Source organism: Homarus americanus, unplaced genomic scaffold (genome assembly GCF_018991925.1).
Source record: "Homarus americanus isolate GMGI-L3 unplaced genomic scaffold, GMGI_Hamer_2.0 scaffold36597, whole genome shotgun sequence".
Lineage (NCBI taxonomy): Eukaryota > Metazoa > Arthropoda > Malacostraca > Decapoda > Nephropidae > Homarus > Homarus americanus.
This window is the reverse complement of record NW_024736832.1, coordinates 303-14,481: the sequence shown is the minus strand read 5'-3', so window position 1 is coordinate 14,481 and position 14,179 is coordinate 303. Positions and strand designations below refer to the sequence as shown.

The 14,179-nt window shown below is 45.5% G+C and overlaps 2 long non-coding RNA genes across 16 annotated transcripts; one reads left to right on the top strand and one right to left on the bottom strand.

Moving 5' to 3' along the window:
- Positions 1-471: 471 nt before the first annotated feature.
- LOC121872489 lies at positions 472-13,422 on the bottom strand. Of its 15 annotated transcripts, none has more exons than XR_006090096.1 (6): positions 11,798-13,170; positions 10,931-11,329; positions 8,288-10,641; positions 4,553-5,411; positions 1,220-1,778; positions 472-1,098 (listed from the first exon to the last, which is right to left on the bottom strand). It is a non-coding gene; the product is annotated as an uncharacterized LOC121872489 (long non-coding RNA). The 15 variants fall into 15 exon arrangements; XR_006090098.1 differs by having other exon boundaries at positions 473-1,077; XR_006090097.1 differs by lacking the exon at positions 472-1,098 and adding an exon at positions 13,186-13,422 and having other exon boundaries at positions 11,798-11,968.
- Positions 7,036-7,979, top strand: LOC121872490. Its single transcript, XR_006090108.1, has 2 exons — positions 7,036-7,174; positions 7,886-7,979. It is a non-coding gene; the product is annotated as an uncharacterized LOC121872490 (long non-coding RNA).
- Positions 13,423-14,179: the final 757 nt, after the last annotated feature.

The window sequence follows — 14,179 nt, the reverse complement described above, 5'->3', positions numbered from 1 at the left end:
CCACCCCGACCGCGCTCGCGCGGCAATACGCCGGGCGAGACCCTTTCCCCCACTGTGGTGGGGGAAAGGAGTCTCAACCCGGCAAACGCCGCGCGGGCGTGGCCAGAGACAGCTGGTTGAGGATCTGCCCAGGACGCACCAGGCGTCCGTTGCCCTCATCTCGCCTTCAGGCTCAGTGAGCCCATCGACTCCCACACACGCTGGACTCCGTGGTCCGTGTTCCGAGGTGGGTCGGGTGGATCACCGACCCTCTGCACATCGCGAGAGCGAACCCCCACAGTCGAGGTGGAGGCGGCGCTCCTCTCTACGACTGTCGTAGGACAGCCAGGATACTGGCGGTGGCCCCCAGTCGTGCGGAACTCCCCGGTCCCCCCCCACTCAGACGAGCTGAGAGAGTCGGCAGTGGGGTGCCAATCCGACCGAACCTTCGACGTCCCCGGCTACGGGTTGCGGTCACCTACTACAAGGCGAAACACGCCCGTTGGACGACGGCACGTGTGGGGGCGCGCCCAAACATTTTTGGGTCGCTCCACCCACACAGCCGCATACAAGCTGAGGTGGCGACGTGCGCGCCCAGAGAAGAGCAGCGACATGTGCGCCCAGAGAAGCGCGGCAATGTGTGCGCCAAGAGAAGCGCGGCAATGTGTGCGCCCAGAGAAGCACAGCAACGTGTGCACCCAGAAAAGCGCGGCAACTTGTGAGCAAAATATTAGCCGCTATACTTCTGAAGGCTTTTTTAACTTAAGAAAATTTTTGACAAAATAAATTAATGTAGATTTATTTACTTTAAATCAAATTATTTAATTGTAAAATGTAAGAAAATAAATTTCTAACAGCATGTATATACTTTTATCCTATTCACCACTGATTGGCTTGTTAGCCGCTTGGACGATTGGTCACGTCTGTTACTCACGCACAGGCTCCTGAATGTACCTGAACCTGCTTCAGTGTTGGTGAGGCAGGAGCAATGACTGGTGAGGCAGGAGCAATGACTGGTGAGGCAGGAGCATTCACTGGTGAGGTAGGAGCATTCACTGTCGAGGCAGGAACAATGACTTGTGAGCACAGTTGATGGCCCTGGGGTTGGAACAGGCAAAACTGCAAAAAGTCAGTATAAGGTAGGTCACTGCTGCCGTTTGACTTTTACACAGCCAAAGGAGATTGAGCAATGGTATCAATGAGAATGCATACAACTGTATAAATCAATAAATATTCTCACCTATCTGCACATTCTATAGGGAATTATTTCTTCATCTACTGGGTGACTGCGGAAGGTCTCGTAAAAATCACCAGCCACTGCTAACTCGGCCCTCATCAGTGATGCTGTTAAGGCAATTTCTTCTGAAGCTTTTAATATTTTTTTCTCGTGGACCACCACCTGTCTTTTTAAGCTTTCGGTCTTCTATATCTCTGTTTTTATAGTTCTGAAAGAAACAGAAGAAATTAATGCTGTATAACAATAGCAGCAGCATTGGCTTTTATAATGCTTTCATCACCAATGCCTATGGCCAAAGGGGATGCAGAACAGACTAATATCATTTACTGTACATATATGCATCACAAAAGAAATATATGACGGTTTTGTAGGATTTTACAATACAGCAATATTTAAAGGGCCTGTAGACAGTTTTAAAAAATGTAAATTTGCCATTAAAAATTGAGTACAGAAACATGGTTATACTTTACGATGCTGTTGTGCACTTACATCAGTAGATCGAAAACAAACAAACAAAACATTTTTTGAAGTAGGCCTTAAATACTGTAGGCTACAGTCATATCTGCAAAAAAATTATTATATGATAATATATATAGATATGAGGATTTGTATGCTTCTGACAAGTCTTTTGAGGTGACCCTTCAAAAATTGAACAGACCTGTTTGAAACTTGTCTTGCCAGGTGTGTGGGGGAACCAGCCCCAGACTTGCCCATTTTTCTTGGTGCACGTCGTGGTCGTAAAATGTTGCTATATAGAGTTATATGCTGCATAGCTTGGGTCTAGGACAATTGTCCCCCCCTTGCCAGTGAGTAACTGGCAAAAAACATGGAAATAACCTAACTAACTTGAAATAGCCTAGCCTTACCTAACAAAATATTAAATATGACCGATCTACAATTTTTTTTCACTTGACCATAAATTATGAGTCGTCATTTTGTGTATATAATTATAAAAAAAAAAACATGAAAATATAGCACTATATCTTAGTGTTTCATGATTGTGTCAGTTATTCACTGGCAAGGAAGGGGGGGGGGATAATTGTCCAGAGGGCAGTTGTCCTATGGGGGGAGGGGGGTAATTGTTCTGAAACCATATAGCTTGTATATAGTCAGGGTAAAAATTGGCATTACAGATTTCAAACAAGAGAACCTAAAAGTATGGCAGAGGCACCTATTTACTGTTATACCCTCCATACCAGTACTCTTCTATGGAATTCAAGATTATCAGATAACTCTTAAGAGAAAAATCAATCAATAGGCATATAGATATTATGAAAGACATAAAAAACCCATTTAATTTTATATACAACTCAAAGATATGAAGGAAGGGAAAATGGAGAGGCGAGATGGGAGCTTTCCTTCTGTCTACTTCGGTAGGAGGCGAGCTTCCTCACATGACCCGTCACTTAAATACTCTAATCCTACTTAATTTAGTAACCTAATGGAAAAACACCGTACATTAATAAGCATATACTCTACTTCCTTTTTAAGTGTCCGTAGCTCCTCTTGAGCTGCTTGGCTGTGCGAGGGAGTTGGTCAGAGTTGCTGGCGTTGAATGAGGCAGCAATTTCACCCCAGGCCTCTCTTTTCCGCATTTATTGTGTTGCTAGTAGACCTGCTATGAGCTGGGTAATGGATGCTTGGTCAAGGTCACCTACTACGAGGCGAAACACGCCCGTTGGACGACGGCGTGTGTGTGGGGGCGCACCCAAACATTTTTGGGCCGCTCCACCCACCCAACCGAGGTAGCGACGTGTGCGCCCAGAGAAGCGTGCGCCGACGAGTCGGCATGCCACTCATTATTTGGTGTGAAGTTTGAGTGGGGCAGTATATCTATCAAATGTTAACGCAGGTGCCCCAAGACTAGCTCAACCTTTATCATTTGTGGGGACATGGGCTCAAGCGGGTGGGACCCACTATCATCAATTGTTAGGTGAGGATAGAATGGGTCACCCTGTTTGCTTCGAGTTTGTGGCAAGAACTATTCTTAGTTTGCTCGAGTACTAGAATGAGACATGCACCCCGGTCATGTTGAACCACGAGCTGTTATCGCATTGACTGGTGGAATAAATCTCGGTCAAGACACAATGGCCACTGCATTGAAGGCTGCAGCATATGCTGTGACGGAAACTGTAATGGCAACGTGCAAGCCCAGAGAAAAACTGCTGGAACGTGTTCGCCCAGAGAAGCGTGGCGACGTGCGCGCCCAGAGAAGCGTGGCGACGTGCGCACCCAGAGAAGCGTGGCGACGTGCGCGCCCAGAGAAGCGTGGCGACGTGCGCGCCCAGAGAAGCGTGGCGACGTGCGCGCCCAGAGAAGCGTGGCGGCGTGTGCGCCGAGAGACCAAAGCGTGTGAGGCTTTGATTTCTCATGGACTAATCAGGAGTATTTCACCTATAGGTCATCAAGAATGGGACGCTGTTGGTGCTCCTGGCAGCACTTAACCAATTACCTGACTGGCCACAGAGCTGGGTGAGACCTTGGGCCCACTGCAACGCGGGCGTGGCCAGAGGCAGCCGGTTGAGGATCTGCCCAGGACGCACCAGGCGTCCGTTGCCCTCATCTCGCCTTCAGGCTCAGTGAGCCCATCGACTCCCACACACGCTAGACTCCGTGGTCCGTGTTCCGAGGTGGGTCGGGTGGATCACCGACCCTCTGCACATCGCGAGAGCGAACCCCCACAGTCGAGGTGGAGGCGGCGCTCTTCTCTACGACTGTCGTAGGACAGCCAGGATACTGGCGGTTGCCCCCAGTCGTGCGGAACTCCCCCCTCCCCCCCACTCAGACGAGCTGAGAGAGTCGGTAGTGGGGTGCCAATCCGACCGAACCTTCGACGTCCCCAGCTACTGGTCGCGGTCACCTACTACAAGGCGAAACACGCCCGTTGGACGACGGCATGTGTGGGGGCGCGCCCAAACATTTTTGGGTCGCTCCACCCACACAGCCGCATACAAGCTGAGGTGGCGACGTGCGCGCCCAGAGAAGCGCGGCGACGTGTGCGTCCAGAGAAGCGCGGCGACGTGTGCGTCCAGAGAAGCGCGGCGACGTGTGCGTCCAGAGAAGCGCGGCGACGTGTGCGCCCAGAAAAGCGCGGCAACTTGTGAGCAAAATATTAGCCGCTATACTTCCGACGGCTTTTTTAACTTAAGAAATTTTTGGACAAAATAAATTAATGTAGATTTATTTACTTTAAATCAAATTATTTAATTGTAAAATGTAAGAAAATAAATTTCTAAGAGCATGTATATAGTTTTATCCTATTCACCACTGATTGGCTTGTTAGCCGCTTGGACGATTGGTCACGTCTGTTACGCATGCCCAGGCTCCTGAATGTACCTGAACCTGCTCCAGTGTTGGTGAGGCAGGAGCAAGGACTGGTGAGGCAGGAACAATGACTGGTGAAGCAACAATGACTGGTGAGGCAGGAGCATTCACTGGTGAGGTAGGAGCATTCACTGTCGAGGCAGGAACAATGACTGGTGAGCACAGTTGATGGCCCTGGAGTTGGAACAGGCAAAACTGCAAAAAGTCAGTATAAGGTAGGTCACTGCTGCCGTTTGATTTTTACACAGCCAAAGGCGATTGAGCAATGGTATCAATGAGAATGCATACAACTGTATAAATCAATAAATATTCTCACCTATCTGCACATTCTATAAGGAATTATTTCTTCATCTACTGGGTGACTGCGGAAGGTCTCGTAAAAATCACCAGCCACTGCTAACTCGGCCCTCATCAGTGATGCTGTTAAGGCAGTTTCTTCTGAAGCTTTTAATATTTTTTTCTCGTGGACCACCACCTGTCTTTTTAAGCTTTCGGTCTTCTATATCTCTGTTTTTATAGTTCTGAAAGAAACAGAAGAAATTAATGCTGTATAACAATAGCAGCAGCATTGGCTTTTATAATGCTTTCATCACCAATGCCTATGGCCAAAGGGGATGCAGAACAGACTAATATCATTTACTGTACATATATGCATCACAAAAGAAATATATGACGGTTTTGTAGGATTTTACAATACAGTAATATTCAAAGAGTGTATATAGTTTAAAAAATGTAAATTTGCCATAAAAATGGAGTACAAAAACATGGTTATACTTTACGATGCTGTTGTGCACTTACATCAGTAGATCGAAAACAAACAAACAAAACATTTTTTGAAGTAGGCCTTAAATACTGTAGGCTACAGTCATATCTGCAAAAAAATTATTATATGATAATATATATAGATATGAGGATTTGTATGCTTCTGACAAGTCTTTTGAGGTGACCCTTCAAAAATTGAACAGACCTGTTTGAAACTTGTCTTGCCAGAATATTTGGGCTTGCCAGGTGTGTGGGGGAACCAGCCCCAGACTTGCACATTTTTCTTGGTGCACGTCGTGGTCGTAAAATGTTGCTATATAGAGTTATATGCTGCATAGCTTGGGTCTAGGACAATTGGCCCCCCCCCCCATTGCCAGTGAGTAACTGGCACAAAACATGGAAATAACCTAACTAACTTGAAATAGCCTAGCCTAGCCTTACCTAACAAAATATTAAATATGACCGATCTACAATTTTTTTTCACTTGACCATAAATTATGAGTCGTCATTTTGTGTATATAATTATTACAAAAAAAAGCATGAAAATATAGCACTATATCTTAGTGTTCCATGATTGTGTCAGTTATTCACTGGCAAGGAAGGGGGGGGGAGTAATTGTCCAGAGGGCAGTTGTCCTATGTGGGGGGGGGAGGGGGGGTAATTGTTCTGAAACCATATAGCTTGTATATAGTCAGGGTAAAAATTGGCATTACAGATTTCAAACAAGAGAACCTAAAAGTATGGCAGAGGCACCTATTTACTGTTATACCCTCCATACCAGTACCTTCCCTATGAATTCACATTTTTATCAGATAACTCTTAAGAGAAAAATCAATCAATAGGCATATAGATATTATGAAAGACATAAAAAACCCATTTAATTTTATATACAACTCAGAGATATGAAGGAAGGGAAAATGGAGAGGTGAGATGGGAGCTTTCCTTCTGTCTACTTCGGTAGGAGGCGAGCTTCCTCACATGACCCGTCACTTAAATACTCTAATCCTACTTAATTTAGTAACCTAATGGAAAAACACCGTACATTAATAAGCATATACTTTACTTCCTTTTTAAGTGTCCGTAGCTCCTCTTGAGCTGCTTGGCTGTGCGAGGGAGTTGGTCAGAGTTGCTGGCGTTGAATGAGGCAGCAATTTCACCCCAGGCCTCTCTTTTCCGCATTTATTGTGTTGCTAGTAGACCTGCTATGCGCTGGGTAACGGATGCTTGGTCAAGGTCACCTACTACAAGGCGAAACACGCCCGTTGGACGACGGCGTGTGTGTGGGGGCGCGCCCAAACATTTTTGGGCCGCTCCACCCACACAACCGAGGTGGCGACGTGTGCGCCCAGAGAAGCGTGCGCCGACGAGTCGGCATGCCGCTCATTATCTGGTGTGAAGTTTGAGTGGGGCAGTATATCTATCAAATGTTAACGCAGGTGTCCCAAGACTAGCTCAACCTTTCTCATTTGTGGGGACATGAGCTCAAGCTAGTGAGCGCCAGCGTTGCCCAATGACTATTTCTGCTTTTTTCACGGGTGGGACCCACTATCATCAATTGTTAGGTGAGGATAGAATGGGTCACCCTGTTTGCTTCGAGTTTGTGGCAAGAACTATTCTTAGTTTGCTCGAGTACTAGAATGAGACATGCACCCCGGTCATGTTGAACCACGAGCTGTTATCGCATTGACTGGTGGAATAAATCTCGGTCAAGACACGATGAGCCACTGCATTGAAGGCTGCAGCATATGCTGTGACGGAAACTGTAATGGCTACGTGCACGCCCAGAGAAAAACTGCTGGAACGTGTTCGCCCAGAGAAGCGTGGCGACGTGCGCGCCCAGAGAAGCGTGGCGACGTGCGCGCCCAGAGAAGCGTGGCGGACGCAAGGCCACGAGAGAAGCGTAAGGGACGGCGCGCCCAGAGAAGGGTGGCGTGTGCTCGAGACCAAAGCGCAGGAGGCTTTGATTATGGATTAATCAGGAGTATTTCACTAGTAGGTCAATACACCAGCTGGGACGTCAGCCAGGTTCCTGGGCAGACCCCCCAACCAACCACCCCGACCGCGCTCGCGCGGCAATACGCCGGGTGAGACCCTGGGGGTCTCACCCGGCAAACGCCGCGCGGGCGTGGCCAGAGGCAGCCGGCTGAGGATCTGCCCAGGACGCACCAGGCGTCCGTTGCCCTCATCTCGCCTTCAGGCTCAGTGAGCCCATCGACTCCCACACACGCTAGACTCCGTGGTCCGTGTTCCGAGGTGGGTCGGGTGGATCACCGACCCTCTGCACATCGCGAGAGCGAACCCCCACAGTTGAGGTGGAGGCGGCGCTCTTCTCTACGACTGTCGTAGGACAGCCAGGATACTGGCGGTTGCCCCCAGTCGTGCGGAACTCCCCCCTCCCCCCCACTCAGACGAGCTGAGAGAGTCGGTAGTGGGGTGCCAATCCGACAGAACCTTCGACGTCCCCGGCTACTGGTCGCGGTCACCTACTACAAGGCGAAACACGCCCGTTGGACGACGGCATGTGTGGGGGCGTGCCCAAACATTTTTGGGTCGCTCCACCCACACAGCCGCATACAAGCTGAGGTGGCGACGTGCGCGCCCAGAGAAGCGCGGCGACGTGTGCGCCCAGAGAAGCGCGGCGACGTGTGCGCCCAGAGAAGCGCGGCGACGTGTGCGCCCAGAGAAGCGCGGCGACGTGTGCGCCCAGAGAAGCGCGGCGACGTGTGCGCCCAGAGAAGCGCGGCAACTTGTGAGCAAAATATTAGCCGCTATACTTCCGACGGCTTTTTTAACTTAAGAAAATTTTTGACAAAATAAATTAATGTAGATTTATTTACTTTAAATCAAATTATTTAATTGTAAAATGTAAGAAAATAAATTTCTAACAGCATGTATATACTTTTATCCTATTCACCACTGATTGGCTTGTTAGCCGCTTGGACGATTGGTCACGTCTGTTACGCATGCCCAGGCTCCTGAATGTACCTGAACCTGCTCCAGTGTTGGTGAGGCAGGAGCAAGGACTGGTGAGGCAGGAACAATGACTGGTGAAGCAACAATGACTGGTGAGGCAGGAGCATTCACTGGTGAGGTAGGAGCATTCACTGTCGAGGCAGGAACAATGACTGGTGAGCACAGTTGATGGCCCTGGGGTTGGAACAGGCAAAACTGCAAAAAGTCAGTATAAGGTAGGTCACTGCTGCCGTTTGATTTTTACACAGCCAAAGGCGATTGAGCAATGGTATCAATGAGAATGCATACAACTGTATAAATCAATAAATATTCTCACCTATCTGCACATTCTATAAGGAATTATTTCTTCATCTACTGGGTGACTGCGGAAGGTCTCGTAAAAATCACCAGCCACTGCTAACTCGGCCCTCATCAGTGATGCTGTTAAGGCAGTTTCTTCTGAAGCTTTTAATATTTTTTTCTCGTGGACCACCACCTGTCTTTTTAAGCTTTCGGTCTTCTATATCTCTGTTTTTATAGTTCTGAAAGAAACAGAAGAAATTAATGCTGTATAACAATAGCAGCAGCATTGGCTTTTATAATGCTTTCATCACCAATGCCTATGGCCAAAGGGGATGCAGAACAGACTAATATCATTTACTGTACATATATGCATCACAAAAGAAATATATGACGGTTTTGTAGGATTTTACAATACAGTAATATTCAAAGAGTGTATATAGTTTAAAAAATGTAAATTTGCCATAAAAATGGAGTACAAAAACATGGTTATACTTTACGATGCTGTTGTGCACTTACATCAGTTGATCGAAAACACAGAAAAAACATTTTGAAGTAGGCCTAAAATACTGTAGGCTAGTCACAAGGCTACAGTCATACCTGCAATGTCATGGTTGTAAAAAGCTGCACAGCTTGGTTCATGTACAATTGCCCCCCCATTGCCAGTGAATAACTGGCACAAAACATGGAAATAACCTAGCCTAGCCTCACCTAACCTCACCTACCCTAACTTTAACTTAACCTACCTAACCAAATATTAAATACGACAGCTACAATTTTTTTTCACTTAACCATAAATTATGAGTTGTCATTTTGTTTATATAATTATTACTACAAATAAAGCACTAATTCATAGTGTTCCATGTCCTACCCTCCATACCAGTACCTTCCTAATAAATTCACATTTTTATCAGATAACTCTTAGGATAAAAATCAATCGATAGGCATATAGGCATATTGTATATAATTTATTTAAGTAGACATAAAAACACTTATTTTTATATATAACTCAAAGATATGAAGGAAGGGAAAATAGGGAGGCGAGATGGGAGCTTTTTGGGCCGCTCCACCCACCCAGCTGCAAACAAGCTGAGGTGGCGACGTGTGCACCCAGAGAAACGCAGCGACATGTGCACTCACGTGGTCATGCGCGGGGGAAGGCCCTTTTCCCAGTGGGGGGAAAGGGTCTCAACCACGCAAACGCCACACGTGCACGGCCAGAGGCAGCCAGTTGAGGATCTGCCCAAGACGCACCAGGCGCCCGTTACCTTCATCTCGCCTTCGGGCTCAGTGACCCCATCGACTCCTACACATGCTAGACTCCGTGGTTGTTGTCCCAAGACGGGTCGGGTAGATCAACGACCATCTCGCAGGGAGGCAGGACACCAGTGGTTGCCCCTCTCGCAGTTCAGCCAGGACACCGGAGGTAGCTCGCCACTCCCCCCCCCTCCCTCCAAGATGAGCCGAGTCATTGACGGTGTACCAATCCGACCGAGCCTTTGACGTCCCCAGCTACGGGTCGCGGTGACCTTATTACGGATTTGGTTCAGTCTACGTTATTACGTTTAATTAACTTAAGCTGGTTAAGTTAGGTTAGTAAAGTTAGTCGAAACCCACCCACAACAACTTGCTTTACTTGCTGTATTTACTACTACTACCACTACTACTACTAATTTTCTCTAATAACCAATAGGCATGTAGTCCTGTATATTTATACTGTCACTACAACTAAAATTAATTTTACTCGAAGACCAATCTGTCCACTCAGTACTCACGAGCCCTCCTTCACACACAGTCCTCCAGAGCCCTCCATCACAGTCCTCCAGAGCCCTCCTTCACACACAGTCCTCCAGAACCCTCCATCACACAGTCCTCCAGAACCCTCCATCACACAGTCAGCCAGGCCCCCCACACACCCTCCACTGCCGAGTGTAGAAGCACGGTGTTGAGTAGTTTATGGGATGACCATAATAGCCAAGATATATATAAGTAACTTAACTGATGAGGCTGAAGTAACATGCTGGGTGTTAAATGTTGCTCAAGGTTCTGTCACTTCTCCATTGGGCTTCACATACATCAGCTGTCACCTGCAACATGTTTAAAGTTGGCATTTATGTAGAATGAATGTTAAACATACAATATCCATCTACCACTAAACAACATGTAGTTAAACTGTCGTCAAATGTACATAATTTTTCAAAAATTAATTATTTACAAAAGTCAAATTTAACTTCTTTCAAAATTAACTTATGAATTCATGATCAGTTAACGTAAGTGACAAAAAAATACTGAATTATGTCTTGGAATAGTTTATCTTAGGTTAATATGGTTAGTAAAGTTAGTTGAAACCCACCCACAACAACTTGTTTAACTTACTATGTTTACTACTGCTACTAATTTTCACTAATAATCAATAGGCATACAGTTCTGTATATTTCTACTGTCACTACAACTAATATTAATTTTACTCTAATATCAGTCTGTCTACAGATCGTCCTCCATAGCCCTCCAACACAGTCCTCCAAGAGTGTCCGCCAGGCCTCACACACTGATCACTAGGTCTACACACAGACCTATTAGGCCTCAAACAGTCAGCAAGGCACCCCCCACTGCCCAGTGTAGGAGCAGTGTCGAGTGGTTTATTGGATAAAGATACTAGCTAAGATATACTGTACAAGTAACTTAACTGATGAGGCTGAAGTAACATGCTGGTAGTTAAATCTTGCTCGAGGTTCTGTCACTTCTCCATTGGCCTTCACGTACATCAGCTGTTACCTGCAACGTGTTTAAAGTTGTAATTTACGTACAATGAAAATTAAACTTGCAACTAGATCACATGTACTTAAACTGTCCCCAACTGTTTACATAAATCATTACCTCCACATTAGTTTACCAATACAGTACGACTACACTATACTGTACTGTACTGTACTGTACTACACTGCTTCATGCACTATACACAAGGTTTATTACAGCTGACTAGACCTTCCCTCCCTCATGCCCCCTTAAGTGTCAACACCCCACACCCTCTCGCAAAACGTTAAATGACCCCACCACAAGCCCAACCCACCTACACTCAAAACGTTATACGACCCCACAACAAGCCACACCCAGCTACACCCTCACAAAACATTAAACGACACCACAGGAAGCAACATCCACCCACAACCCCTCACCAAACATTAAATGATACCATAGCAAGCTACGCACACCCACACCTTCACACAAAACGTTAAAATTGACCTGAAGGAACACCGTTGTGTATTGTGAGAAGCTTCACTCGTGGTCTGTTGTCCCCACATACTGCTCCACACTTCACTTGTGTCCTCATACTGCACCACACTGACCACATACTGCACCACACCAATAACAGAGGGTTTTGTACTGTAGTTGAATCTGCAGTCATTCCATGATCTGAAAAAGAAAGATTCGCCAACACATTGTAATACGTCGATTGGCTTAGGTTAAATTGATCTTCAGTTGAAATAAGCTGGGGGATGAATCTTCAGGCGAGCCAAACATTTTAACATTTTCCAGAGGTTAATTAGATGGTTACGGCCTTATTTACCAATACATTTTAACGGTGTCTTTATATACATCTTAACATTTATTTTAGGAACCCGGTATTTTTTTTTTACAAGCAGACAACCAACGAACCTCCAGGTTAGGCTATGTTACGTTGTTAGGCTACGTTACGTTAGTTTAGTTTTGGTGCTTTTTGGTTGTTGACCAATGTGTTTTTCCGATGCTAAAATCCATGGTTGTCCACTTTTAAAAATTTAATATACACTGTACAAATATTCTGAAACCCCTCAACCTCGCCCTCCGCCGGCTCCCTTGCCTCGCCCGGCTCCCTACCTCAACTCGCCTCGCTTCGCTTCCTGTCTGGCTTCTTGCCTGCCTCGCCTAGCATGCCTCGCTTCGCCCGGCTAAAACCCGTAATAAATTCGGTTTCAACTCCCAGAAATCCTAGTTAAAGAGGAAGCAAAGAACTAGCCAGTGAAAAATATTGTATCGTAATTCCACAAAACAGTTATATTTTGGTGATGAACGTTAGATGAAATGCGTAACTATTGAGTTACGACCACCCGGCTCCGCCAAAAGTGGGCTGGGCTTCGAAGCAAGAGGGAAAATGTGAAATTAAAAAAATAAATACAATAATTTCACCCAATCTCGTCATTGCACTCACTTACTGGTTAATTATAACGCAAATACTGATGTGCGGTTTACGCTTGTTACTCGCCACCGGTTTATAGTTTCGGCTCGGTTGTTATGGCTCATTTGGCGGTATACTTGCCCTAAAAGTTTTAAAACGTTAATAAATTACTGGTTAGACGTTAGAGAAACATTTAATATAATACTAACCCATATTAATGTATTTGTTTAAGCTGCAAAGTAGGTATCATAGGCCTTACGGCCCAGTGAAACTTGGGGATACGTCTCTAGAAGCCAAGTGAACTGCAACAACCGGCTGGTAAGTTTGTTACTTAAATCAGCATTTATTACGCCATAATTAAGTACATATAAACACTAACCAAAAGAATAACCATTTCTCTTGGCCATATTGACTGTAGACAGTCGGAAAAAAATTACACGTATATAATAGAGACTAGAGGTGCGGGGTGTCTTACCTCCCTGTCAGCTGCAGCTAGTGAGTGAAGAATGGACCGAAAACGAGTTCGTCGAGACTTTATATATGAAGGTTGAGAGTGACGTCACGAAGCTTCATTGAAGCATTTGAAGCTTCGAACATGATTATACGTTCAAATATCGTAAAAACGTCAAATTTATGGCCGAACTGCGGTCCAGTGGATAAGCTTTCTGTTTGCTATTTTAGAGGACCGAGATCGAGTCACGGCGTTACTCTATTTTATTTATCTTTTTCTTCTTTTTTTTTATTATGGAGAACTATTTTCGGATCACCTGAAGAATCATCGCCCCAGCTTATTTCACCTAACGATTAAACCACCCTAAAACTATTGTGAGAGGATGAGGTTAGGTTAGGATATGTTAGGTTAGATTTAGGTTAGGATAGAATAGGTTTAGGTTAGGTTAAGTTAGGTTAGGGTGGTTTAATCGTTAGGTGAAATAAGCTGGGGTGATGATTCTTCAGGTGATCCATTACCTCTTTTAACAATATTGTTCTTGATCTTTCGTGACTTAAGTTAACTGTAGTGGAGAATTTAATATCAGTTGACTCAAGTAGACATTCAGTGACTCCTGCTGACCTGCGGATGTTTATGTTGTTCTTTTTCAGTGGCTTATCGTGAGTGTCTGTGTGTGTATCAATTTCCGGTCTTCATCCCCTGTGGTCATCCTGTTATCTTATCTTATGCTTTTCTTCTCTATTCATCTTCTTTATCTCATTCTGTGCATTCATTCACTCTAGTAGACTAGTGTGTGTGTGTAAGGCCAATACTCTCTCTATCTTTGCTCTCTTAATTTTCCTCTATCTCCTTCTATCCCCCTTTCTTTCTTGCCCTCTCTCTATCCGTGTTTAACTCACTGGTGGATGTTTAGTTTTAATTGTTTACTTGTGTGTGAGACTAAGGACGGTGGGGAGGATTGTTTTTCTTCAATAAAGCGCCATCTATCGTCGACCACCACAACTTGATCACAATTCAC